The sequence below is a fragment of the Embiotoca jacksoni genome, unplaced genomic scaffold (genome assembly GCF_022577435.1).
Source record: "Embiotoca jacksoni isolate LCO1_2020_lvr unplaced genomic scaffold, fEmbJac1.0.p SCAF_8, whole genome shotgun sequence".
Taxonomy (NCBI): Eukaryota; Metazoa; Chordata; class Actinopteri; family Embiotocidae; genus Embiotoca; species Embiotoca jacksoni.
The window spans coordinates 8821310-8835023 of record NW_027185436.1 but is presented as its reverse complement, the minus strand read 5'-3'; positions in this window follow the sequence as shown (position 1 = coordinate 8835023).

The window sequence follows — 13714 nt, the reverse complement described above, 5'->3', positions numbered from 1 at the left end:
TGGTAGCCGAAAGCAGTAGGCAGATATCCATACATTTCTCAGTGCAGCAGACAGGTAAACCTTTGCAAAAACCGGACAAAATAAGCCCAAAAGGTTTTTAAGGTTTGTCAGATAAAAGAAATAGACAGCTTCATTCACATGTTTAAAACACCTGGATCACTAAAAGTCACTCAAATAAAAAAAAATCCATGACAGGTAAATAATCAAGGACATATTAAGGTAAACACATGGCTTCTTATACCTAATCGAGCCCCGCAGCTGCTTGTTGGACCAGAGTGTCAGTAAATCTGCACCATGGACTTCACACCTGAGTTAGCAGCTCTTACAAGCGGCTGGTCTGGCTGCCAGCAGCGCACTTACCATCTTCAGTCCAGGTGGGGAGCCGCTCTGCAGAATCCGTGATATCGGCCCCCCGTGGAGTGCGAAACGCGCCGGTTATGATACAGATAAAAAAAAAAAAAAGAAGAAAAAAAGACCTGCTTTAGTGTTGTGAGGAGAAAAAAAAAAAAGACGCATCGTAATCCGTCTCAATCGCGGTAATCATGCTCTGCGTCAGGAGGCGGTTCCCTCACAATTACATGGCTGTTCCTTTTTTGGCCACGTGGGTGGTCCTGTTCGCACCATAGGCAGGGCCCTTGGACTGTCACGTGATTAGCCCAAAATTGTAAACTGTACCAGCCCAAACACAACAGCCACCTGTGTATCAGACAATGACATATATACACTCAGAAAGAAAGAGAGCACAGAGTCACATGCTTCTCAGAAAAGTTATGTTTCATATTTAATACCTGTACATGCACAGGTGCACACATTGCATTACACATTACAAATGTCTGCATCCATGTATGTAGACACATGCAAATATACACATTGCATGCTTTGATTAGGTTCCTCCAAAATATGTGTTAATACTGTATGGAAGTATGTACACAGTGAATAGGCACAATAAGCCATGCACACAAAAACACACTCATGCCTGCTCAATCACATATCTAATTCACAGATTAAATATTGTGTGTTTTCTTTTGAAAACTGTAATGTTGCCATGAAAAGTGGGATACATTTTGCTGAAATTATCACCCTGAATGTCCTTCTTGGAGCAAACCACGTTTAAAAAAAAAAAAAAAAAGTCAGCAAGCAGTCTAAATTCCAGAATTGAATTGTTATTCCTCTGTTTAGTTTAAGAATATGGCAGATAAATGTTTTTTTTGTTGTTGTTGTTTTTTTTTTTTTTAATCTATTCAGTCCCATCAAAATTTAGATTTTTCCTTGGAATCATAGGAAGGTTGGTGTAGTGGAGACCATCACCTCCACTGCAACAATATCATCATTTCAGTGGCATCAGATATCCCTGGTGTGGTGTCTGAGTGGGAAAAAGCATCCAAGAGGGAACAAAGTTAGGCTGCGATGCCCCCTAATGCCCCTGAATAGAACCAGGCCTGTCTCAGTGGAACATGCTCTTAAAGAAAGCAGGAGTCATAACTGCTGCACAGTATCTGTGCTAGACATGTTCAGGTTGTTGACAGTAACACTGCAGGACTCCATTAAAGTGCCGTAGGCCATCGTGGGAAACGGACCTCCCCTTCGAATACTGTAGTGTTGAGGCTGTAAAGATATGTCAGTAAAAATGCTCTGGGAGATTATATTGCAAGCATCTGTGTGAACTAATGAAATGCGTATGCACATACGATGCCAAAACACCCTTGACCAAACAAGAGCACATTTCCTTTTTATTTTTTGTCATTTACCATTATGTGCTAATATGGATCAGATGGACTAATTATTCACTTTGGGTGGAGAGCAATGCTATCCAAATTATTTTCATTTTGTGATTGTAGGCAATAGTTTGGATTTCAGTTTGGATTTCAGTTTTGTGAGCAAGAAGGACACAAAGTTTATTGAGGCCTGTAAGTAATTGTATTTTAACACACAGATAGAAAAGTTTTACTTGCTGCCCTGTGCATGTTTGAAATGGCTGCCATAGCTTTTTGGGACAGAAATATGATTAAATAATCCATAAAGACACTGGTCATTTGTTGCATGTTGACCACGTTACACTGGTCCACTACATTCTACTGAAACATAGAAGATTAAGTCACACTGAAAATCTTGTTTTTGCTGACTTTCAGTGCTTTAACCTCTCATCTCATTGCAGTGGTGTAGAGGTGTACTTAAGGATGCAGTGACATCACGGATGGGTGTGGTTACAGGTGCAAGAAAGCACACAACCAACCACAGTGACGGATGTGAAACGAGGCAGAAACAGTCAACCAGACAGGGCAGGAAAACACAGTTTTTAAGCCTGAGTTAACTGTTATTAGTTAAGAAATAGTTGCTACATCCACTGTCAGAATCAGACTCCAGCTGTTTTGTGGCCCCAGTGGTTCTCTTGATTAATGTTTGCCTTTCTGAGATCGGTCATTTTTATCTAGTCCTCTTCCACAGCCACATGGATTTCTTAATGAGGAAAAGGAGATGAAGTATTCACTTAGGAGCTGGAGGAATTGGGCGTTGATCCCGGAATGACTTCATTGGCCAGTCACCTTCTTTGACCCCTGGCGGGGCCTTTCACACCCCTGAAGGCTGGTCGCTGGCTGGCGGCCATGGGAAAAAGCTGAAAAACCTTGTTTAGTGCATGCGCTTATTTATGATTTGCAGGTGGATTACGGTTCAAAGCAGAAGTGTGCCAACACATTACTATCACTAAGTCAAAGCTCCAGTCTCCTGTTCGCCAGGTTCGTTGTGAGGCTCGATGCAGGCATACATGGAGACTTCTCATCAGTTTTTCGTGTCCATAGAGTAATCATCAACTTGGGTCCTCATTTCTCATTTTGATCATATGTTCTATTACTCCATTGTGACTCAAATAATTTTCTCTGTAACCACAATGAACAGCAACAGTATCCAACCTTGCAAAGTTATAGAAAATCTGCAGCAACTTAGTTGAGCAGTTATGAATGGAAATGGTGGGGCGGCTGTTTTTGCCAGCCATCATAAGACGAGGTGGAGGGTTGGTGCAGGGTGACCAGGCAGCCACTCACATTTCAAGCCAGTCACAGTCAGATAGTGGGGGAAACACCAGAAAAAGAAGGAGAGAGTGAGAGAATGCAAACAAAGCACACCTCTTTATTGAAAACAAATGTACTTGAGATCCCAATTAAGTAAAAATGTCCTCTCTCCCTCCTTCTGTCTCCCCTTCATTCCACCAAGAAAAAAGAAAAGAAAAGAAAAGAAAAGAAAAAAAAACACAATATGGGTGCTTGTGAGTGAGGGGTTCTTAGTGCTTAAAAGATCATGTGATGTGCTCCATTCATTGGGAGAAGCAGCCTGTTTATAGAGCCCATGTGGCTTTCGCTGCAGAGTACTGATGGTGAGAAACATGCATTGCACCATTACATTAAGTTTATTGTTAAGATGACTGTTCCCAGGCATGTATGTCCTCGAGCAAATACAGTTGAGACTATGTGTCACATGAGTTGAACATTAAAGGATCATTCTGGCAAAGTTTTGCTCAAAATTTCTATTGGAATTAACATCTTTGTACTAATGCAGTTAAATGGTTAGATGTGGAAACATGGCAACATCGCTAAGATGTCTAAGTGGATAAGCAATATGGGCACTGAGACAATCATAGAGGAATTATATAGCAATCTAGGAAGCAAAGTAAAGACAAAGTCATTACAGTATGTGAACTGTCCTTTGTAAACATCCATAAAGAGCAACTTTCTGGTTTAACTTTGACTGACTGAACTTAAATGAAACAAACTTCCTTTAATTTATTCAGAGTACTTCGATGTCAGTCAGCTGACTGAGAGTTTTAACAATCTCACACTTCACCCAATCAGAGTTTTTCATGAACTCCACTTCCTCCTCCTCCACCTCTATAGTTTGTATTAGACCAGTGAGGTCATCCGAAGTCCTGCTTCACATCCATCCATATTCTCATCAAGGCTTTTGAAGGTGCTAAAGGAAGAAAGACTGATACTGAGTTTCTATACTCAATTCAGAAAAAAATCCTGCTCAACTACACTTGTAAAAGGATTATGTCTTGCCGAAGACTTCTGACTTATCTCTTCAATTTTTTCTGAGCACATTATGTCAAATAAATGTATTTATTAATCTTTAAGCCATTCTTTCAATTAGTCTGTCATGACTGAAATGTTGTTGACTTTTGTCTTTACCTCAATGAAATTGTAAAGAGAATCTGGCTTGTTTACAGCTTGGCTGATCATCTGACCACAACTCCTCTATTGTAGCAATGTCACCATGGTCCCAGATGTCTACAGTTACTTTCGTGAATACAATGTTATCATAAGAAACACAAATGATTGTCAAACTATGAAAATAAGACTCAAGTTGTATTAAACAGGAATCATCCTTTATGTGTTTCTATCTGTAAGGCTGCACATTTATACAGTATAGTCACAAGAAAATCTTCCTCTCAGTTTACCTCCGCAGTAGTATCCCTCTTGAAAGCCCCAAACAGGTACCATATCCAATATTTCTGCCAAGACATAACACCATCCCCTCCTCCTCCACCATGGCTGCCTCTGCAGCAGTTAGGGCTGAGTGCACGGCGAGAGCCTGCTGGGATGTTTATGTTTGAGCTCAAGATTGTCTTAAATCATACACCGGGGTGTTTGACAGGTTGCAGCACTGCCTGGCCTCTGTTTACCTCTCCCAATTTCCGAAAGGCTTTGTATGCACAATCAGAGCGGCTCCGAGAGGATCCAAGAGGGCCATTTCCACCGTTCTCCATCTCGCAGCAGCGCAGAGAAGTGGACCCAATGCATCATAACGTGATACAGAAATGAACCGTTTGACTTCATCAGAAAAAGTAAACTCTCCAGTAAAAAAAAAAAAAAGCAAGCCAGATTAATTTAAATATTTCAAATATTTCAAATTGATTTTGTGTTGCTTGTGGTTCTGAACATTGTATACTTGAATAGATGACTCTTTGCAGTCATACTGATATGGAAAAGAAATGATCACTTATTGCAAGTAGGTGTACACAAAGTTTTACGCTCTATTCCAAGAGTTAAAGGATTAGATTTGTCAGGTTCTCAGATGGTGTGTGTCTGTTTTATTCTATAAATTGTTAAGTGTGTCTGACAGAAAGTGTGTGACCACAAAACTAGATTTTAGATGAATATTGGTTCTGATTTGAGGGCATTTAAGAACTTTTAAGCTGTATTAGTCTCGTTTAGACTCTGTGAAGCAGTCCAGTTCTGTGTTTAGCCGACATTTGCTTTGAGATCTGGGACAGACAATGTTGGAGCTGGCAGATATTTAGACAAGGCAGAGGTCTGTTCTGCAGAACTGGCCTGAGAAGCTGTAATTTTTGGAAGTGAGTTCAGCCTCCAATGTTAACAGGAAACGTGTGCTGCGCTGAATGTATACACACAGCCTCAACAAATAAGCAGTATAATACAATATCAACGCTGTGTTTCCAAAGAAAGATGGGGAAAGTGAGACAGACCAAAATAGGCAGAGAGCAGTCAAACAGATGGAGCTGGCTTCTCAACAAATTCATTTTATAAATTGTGTGAAGAAAGAAAGGAAATTTTGACTCAGACACACATTTGCAACCAAATATATTTGTTACAAATCTGCTCTTTTGCACATTTTGACTGTAAAGTGACACATTTAAAGGTAAGCTGTCCAGACCTCTGTTCACTCACTCAAACCTCCTGTTCGGTAACTGATGCCTTCCTCAATGGAATTCAGGCTCATAAACAAGCAGCATCAACCTTCATTAGGACAAATGATTCCAACGACACAGAGCATGGGTGCATACTTTCATGTTCCTAAATGAATCTACAAAATATCTCCCACACAATATTAAAGACTGAAATCAAATTTATCATTACTCAAAACTTTCTTATTTATGTATTCAAACAATTCCATAGTTTGTAGTGTATCAGGGACTGCTTCTTTTCATGGGTACATGTTTCAAGTTAAGACTTGCATTAATGAGGATAAAATGGCAATTAGGAGTATTTCGAATACCAGCACTTTTCAAAGATGTGCCTAATGGCTTATAAACCTGTTTATGGGATTTTTTTTTTTTTTCAGTTTGTCTGGAACATGAAGTGCACATTCAAATCAAACTTAATCCATGTGATTTATTTTGAATCAAAAGACAAAGAAGAGGATCTTAGAAACTAGCTGTTGTCAAACATTGAAGAAAACGTGACAAATAAAAAGCACCGTTTTTCATTCACAGATGAAGCGATACACAACGGATTGAGTTTGACAGAATGTGATTGAAAGCTCCTCAGACATAAACACTATCATTACAGAGGTTGGGATATATATATATATTTTTAAGCTTTTAATTATGATGCTATTTACATCAGTTGTGTTGGAATTTGGGCATTCGGACAAAATTACAATATTTCTGCTGGAAAATACACTTCACTGCAACCACAGTGATGCTGGATTGTTTTGACCTTATCAACACATGGAAAAAAAAATAACAAAGAGGACACATCAGCCTTGAAATGTCTGACCTTGGATCAGTTTTCATAAATTGTTACTCCCTGGTTGAAAGATGTAGATATAACAGGAGGATTTTCAAAGTCACATCTCTTCTCTAAGTTATGTTTCAGGCTCATTTTCACAAATGCTGTGCATATTCATAATACCCTCATTATGTACTGTATATGTAAGAAAAAGGGCAATAAATATGTGGAAGAGAGACATAATAAAGAGGTTGGGAAAATAGTTTGTGGTGTGAAATCGGATTGAATGTGGTGCAGATCTATAGAATATATGTTTACACCACCTGCAGCCAAATCATTGCATCTGCATCAACACCGTCATCATCTGTTTGTTTTCTCAACAGCAATGAGGTCATAGCTTAAGTGGCCAATTAACTCAAACACAATTCAAACTGGGACATTATCAGTGATTGCAAGAGCAGGATGAAAAGGGTAATTTATGGTTGCTTCTCTGGACACGTGTGAGTGGAGGATTATGAAACCTTCCAGCCTAATCGTTGTCATATTGATATCACACCTGCATTTTTGTGTGTGTATCTGTGTGCATTTCTGATTTGTGTCTGTAAACCTCTGGGCTGTTTTGGTTCAATGTCTGGTGGACTTACTGTGAGGTCTGACTTGAGTAGGGGAAAATAGCTGTCATAATTACCCAAGCCTGTATCTCGCAGCTCTAATCCCTGTTGCCTAATTACCACCTGCTAACAATCTTGCTAATTTATGCGTGTTGGTCAAGATGTGGGCACTCTCCTCTGTAACTATCTCACAGTCCAGCCAAAATTGTTAGTGGTGAAAATTCAACCATAATTTCTCCCGACACTTTAAACAGCTAAAGGAGGCTACACAATGATGTGCGACAGCGTTTCTCTTATCCTCAGAAGGAGAATAACGCTGCAGTTTCCAAGCCAGGAGTGCATGTATGTAAATAGGTGATGGTGATAAAGTGAGATTAAAAGAGGATTACAGTGGTAACAGCCAGAAAGTCAGTATAAGGAGAAGAAGAGGGTTTGATATGACATTTCCAAATGGAATAGTTGAATGTAAACACAGCTGTATGAAAGATTTATTGGCTGTGTTTTGATTATTGCTTTGTCTTTCCGTAGACTGCCAGGGATTGTTGTGTATACACAGAATCTGCTGCTGACATCTTAAATGTCCTCAGTCTCGAAGGTGTTAGCTCTGAAATCCTGGAACTTCAGAGAAATCCATCTGCTCAGTCTTAAACGCTTTTAGTCTTGTTTAGGATTTTGATGGTGAAATAAACTCTGAGGTAGTTCAGTGTGTCTGCTGAAAACATCTCTTATTATGCAAGAAAAATAATGAGAATAGACTGAATATGAGTTAAAGGTGGAATGGTAAAACTGATACAATTAAAGTCTGTTTCAGAGCTGATATTACACACCAAACCAACATTGTTTAGGTCTGTAGACATCAGATAAACACACATTCATCTGTCATCTCACCGCCATTCTGGTGTTTATCATAGAAATGTCAAACAATCTGAAACAAAGTCAACATGTACTTGTATACAGGGGACTCATTTCATAAAATCATCTTGCTTTTGAGTGCAGGGCAGACTGACTGAAAGCTGTTCTTGGTTTAATCAGGTGAGGGACATGATGACAGAGAGTGTAGAAATGAAGTTTAGTTTTGTTGCTTCAGCCAAATCACAGATGTAGCATTCATCTCTGTCCTCACATCATGACATTTTAATCCTGACATACACTGCGGAGCTTTACACTGTAAACAGGCTTAAAAAACACAAAAGTCCAGTGAAAGGAGCATCTGGGCATAAAATATATTGTCAATAATGAGCTGGACTAGTTTGCAATTATGAAGTCATTTGGAAAAAGACAGAAATCTGGTGATGTGCTCATTCAATAAAGCAAGAAAAATACGGGGGATGTAGCTCATTCGTTAACGGCCTGAAGGGAGCTCTAAACTAAACAGAAATATGTGTACATACAGTATGTTACAATATGTATACATGTTAGTTTCTCAATGTAGCTGTGTGGGCTTTGTTGGGGTAGAAATGTAAAAACGATATCACAAAAACACCATGATTAACTAATTTGTTAGTGACGAATGATTTTAAAGTAATTTTGTGAGGTTTTGTTGTTGAATTAAAGGGTGTTTCAGGGCAGGTCTTCAGTAATTGCTAGTAATCAAGACTTAAATAGCAATTTTTTTTTTTTAATGGGGATTGGTGAGATGCTACCAATTTATCCTATAATGTTAAAAATGACTGATACTATTTCCAAGTTGCACCCACTGGTTACCATTGTCATTTCTTTGGCTTCACTTCACACAGCGTAAATGACTACAAAGGATGTGCTTGCTGACTTAGTTGTGAGGTGGGTCAAAGCAAGATTTAGTTTAATTCTCTTTTTTTTTACTATTTTACATTACAATAAAAAAAAAAACCAAGATGCAAAACTGCTCAATTGACTTGGCTGATTTGCTTAGGAGGTTATTTCTGGCATAATGTTGAGTTAATTATAGGGAATTGACACTTTTTTCGGATTTCCAAAGCTGAACAAGTCTTCACCTGCAGCCAGTTCCACACACAAACATCCCAACGAGATGGGAAATGAACATCCACTCTGAAGAGGAACTCTTCCAGTAACTATCAGTGACACCTGAAGGAAGCGAGTGGCCTCACTCAGTCAATGTTTTGAGCGGCCATTCCAAAAGAGGTCATGCATGACTTTAAAGGAAATCCAGAGGGCAGAAATTACACACACACACAAAACCTATACATTCGGGTGCCTGCCTGACACACACACACATGACATAGACCAATGATCAAAAGTGTACTTGTGTGTCCCCACCTGCTTAAGTGGACAGACAAGACAGAGACACACACACATACACACACTTGAAAACAAAACATATTTGCGCTCACACACAGTTGCACATACCTGACATACCACAGAAATGCTCACACAAATACATGAGTCATTCAAACCGTCCACCACTGACAACTGATCAGAGACTAACCTCACACACATTTCAAACACACACACTCTGACTCCCCCCATGACACTGGGGGACACTGATCTTTGACCTTAGGTGAAGGGGGTTGTTGTCTGATGGTGTAGGTCCATTCTACGTGTGTGAAGTCATTTCCTGCCGGTGTGATTGTGAGGGACAAAAGGGGATAAATCGGTTGACCTCAATTCGGACTACAGTGGGGGGGCCTAACGGTATACGACACAAACCAGCAGAGCAACACAATGTTTTGTAAGAAATATGTAGAGTGTTTATTTTGTTCTTCACAAGGTGGTCATGACTTTGAGTCTGTTGGCCAGAACCAAAGTTATATAACCTTCAGGGTATTACTGGGTTTCACACCAAATACGACACACAGGGACACCTGAGTGTAGATATTAGATCTACTGTCAGAAAGTTCAGCTGGATTTTTATCAATAAAGATCAAGTCATCTCAGTCCTCGTCAGTAAATATGACATGGTGGGAAATAACATCATTTCCATACTTTTAATTGCCACTCAAACATGTCTGCTGTTCTATTTTTTTCCTGAGTAAAAAGACCGGACTCACTGCAGCACAGATGCCATAAACCACAGCATTGAGTGACATTTTATGACAAACAAAGCCATTTATGTGACAGAACCAAAAATCCTCTTTGTTTGCAGTTTATGTCAGAATGAGAATCTGTGTATATAGATCCAGGGGGGGTGGGGGGCAGAAAATGAGGAATCTGCTCTTAGCAGCATTTGTAAACAAGACAAACATAATCAACATCTCAGGAGCCACATCTGGCTCTGGTCGAGTTGGGTCTGGGCTCTGATTGGGGGACCCGGCAGGCCTCATTGTTTCCCCTGAGTTGTTTGTTGCATGCCACAGGAAGAAAACAAAATGGATGGTATGTAAAACATCCGCCATTTTGACGAACCAATGCACACATACAGAGAACATTGTCACATGTCAAAATACTGATATTATACGGTATACAGTGCATGTGTAATAATGCAGTGACTGTGGCACTAAGTTGAGATAGAATTATAGCTTTCTATTTCCTGCAGTCTGAGATATTTGTGTCAGGTTTTTGTTTTCCCAGTGGTTTAACCATTATTCTCATGTCAAACGCCTAAACAGCAGTATCGATTTTCAGAGTAGCAGAGACAAATATGCTATTTAGAGTACATTATTGTGGTTTATATAAAATCACTTTGCAGAAAATGGTCAAAGTGATAGTTGCTGATTGATGCAGATAACTGTGTCTAAAGAGATAAAAAGAAAAAGTCTGTTAAATGTATTTAAAATTTGAAAAGAAATGACATTTGGATTAAACACAACCTTTGCAGTAGACAAGAGAACACTCCTTTGTTTTTTATACCTCTTTTCTCGAGGTATAAAACGTTTATATATCTTTTTCAAAGGAACGTCAGCATCACAGACATCCACTGCACAGCTGAACAATGGACAACTTCTCAAAAAGGCTTATATGAGCCTGCACATTCAAACTAGCTTTCTTGCATTGTTAAGACCTGCGAACAACAGAGATAAAAGTTTACACAGCATTTAAAAAAAAAAACCTTCGCACTTCCAGTACTTTCTGACATGCACCTTTACAGTGTTAGATATTGTTGGCCTACTGCCACTACAAATCTGCTACAAATCTTTACCCTTTTGTTATAATTCTTACATTATAATATTTTGTATGTTTAGTTATTAATATATGAGAATTATTGTTTGTTCTTACATTGATCTTCCTTTTTTTAAGATTGGCCCTCATTAGGTATTTTGAATTGCAGTGATTTTAAAGGGAGTATGACATTTGCAGTCAGTGGTATTGGTGATGACGTTATTTTTTTTTTAATACTGGGAATATGTAGAGATAAATGCTGCTCTTGAAATTACATTCTTGCATACTTCTGCAGTAGCATGTTTGTATCATTAATCATGCAAGACAATAGTCAGTTTGTGGGTTTTTTTACCATTATTTTCAGAGATATGGTAGCACAAAAACACATTGCAACACCCTTTAAAGCAAAATGAAACAGAACAGAAATGCAATGAAACGACCCGCACAAAAATCCCAGTGAATATCAGATTGGGTCTCTGGCTTGTATTTAGCAGAGCTTGTGAAGTCACAGTGTGTATACAGAGTTATAGCTCTCCTGAACTGTGTGGAAAATCCATTGTGCTGCAAGGGGAGAGCCCCAAACATGCCCCAGGGGAGCCTCCTCTTTTTGTTTTTATAGGGAAGGCCTTAATTCATAGAGACAAACCAAGCCATCATTATATTTAACAGAGTATCATAAACATTCCTGCATGCTGGATGTAAATAGTAAATGTGTCGTGGTTAGACAGACGGGCGGTTAAATACAACGATGTGACCTTGCAACACATGCACAGGTCTCCCATGCAGGCACACCTGTATGCATCATTGGCTACAAACTAGCCTCATAAAACAACAATGTCCCTCTCTATGTAATGAGACAAATGGCGTTTAGCACAGTGAGTCTGATATTAAAGCTTGTCCTACAGTAACTGATGCATTTCTTGCCTTTTCAATATTTCATGTTTACTATCACATAACCTCGAGAATCATCAGTTAGGATTTCAGTGAAAGAAAAGTAAAACAGCTGTGATGTTGTCTATTTTTAAGTCATGAGCAGACTGCAAATTAAATTACTGCATCGCAGATTTTGGGAGAAACTTGCAACTTTAATTGTTCTCAAACACACATTCTTACCAAGTACAAAAATTATGGTTCAACCCTGTCTTCCATAAAATACATTCATGCTACATAGTTGTTTTCCCAATTACCCTGCGGTGACAAATGTCATTTAAAGCTGTATTATGTTCAGAAGCTACTTGCTGTGGTAACATTTAGGCAACAAAAGCACTTTAGTTAAAATTTAAAGTATGGAATTGTGGTTTTGGTAAAATGGTGATAAACCTGATGTGTGATGAGTCACTGCAAACTTTTTCCGAACCCCCTAAAACCTGAACCAAGTCCAGCAAGTGCCTAATCATAACCTATAAGAAGAATATTTTTACTGAGAGAATATTAGGACCTGCAAGATCAAATACTTTGTTAGAAAACAAATGTGTTGTTTTTTGAACATGTAACTGTTCAGTATCAAGATATTTGGAACTTACCAAATCTGTTAATGAACAATATTTCTTCATTAGAACAAAGTCATCCAACATAAAGGGACATTTGTCCCAACCATAACAAACGCATAAATGACCGATTGAGTCTCATTTTTATGGGAGGACGGTGTCCTTGCTTATGTTAATTTAAATGTAATCCGGTCTGCATCACGTTTCCTCCAAAACATGTTTGCAGTTGCAAACTAGTTGTATATGAATGTCATTTCTATGAGACAGTTTTTCTGGACATATTTCTACAAGCAATTCCATTTACAATAAAAGTTATCTTATCTGAGATGACCACAAAAAACAACCTGATAATTTAGTTGAATCAAAACCTGTGTGGCAAAGTTTCAACAAAACTGAACATTATTTGCAGTGCTTGTAAAACCGGATTCCATTAGTTTGGACAGGTGTACCTTAACTGAATTGTTACCCAAGAGACAGTTGAGTGAACAACAGTACCCATGCAGATAAGTCACTGACCCGTCACCAGCCTCTACATCTCCACGGGTTACTGCAGTTAAAATGAGGCCCTGAAGGGCCACATAATATGCCAGTGAGTGTTTTAACAAGTGCATGTGCTTGTGTGCGCATTTGTATTTGTGTATGTTTGTGACATAATACACAGCCATAGCACTTAACTGTCACCATGCCCTTTATGTCCTTCCAACAGTTGCTCTCTTCTTCTTTTAGCAAACAGATAACTGACTAAAAGTGTAGAACAAAAATTATCCTCATTGTCTCCTACCCATTTTGTGCACAGCTGTGGGTAACACGTGTCATTTTCAGGTCTGTGTGTGTGCAAAAATCAGTGGACGGAAGGAAAGGCTGAAGACCTGTTTTGAATTGAAAAAACATAAAGAACGTTTATTGTAAAGAAAGTTGGCTTTGTGTGAAGGGCGGAGGAAATGCATGTCTATCTGTGCATGTCTGTGCATACACACTGTGTGTATATTTATGTGTCTACAGCTATACTTGGGTCTGGGGTCTTTGCCTGTGGTTTGTGTTTGCTTTTCTGCGTCTTTGCAACTTTGTGTGTCACCGAGGCAGAGTGACTAATGACACTGATTTTTTTCTAGCTGTC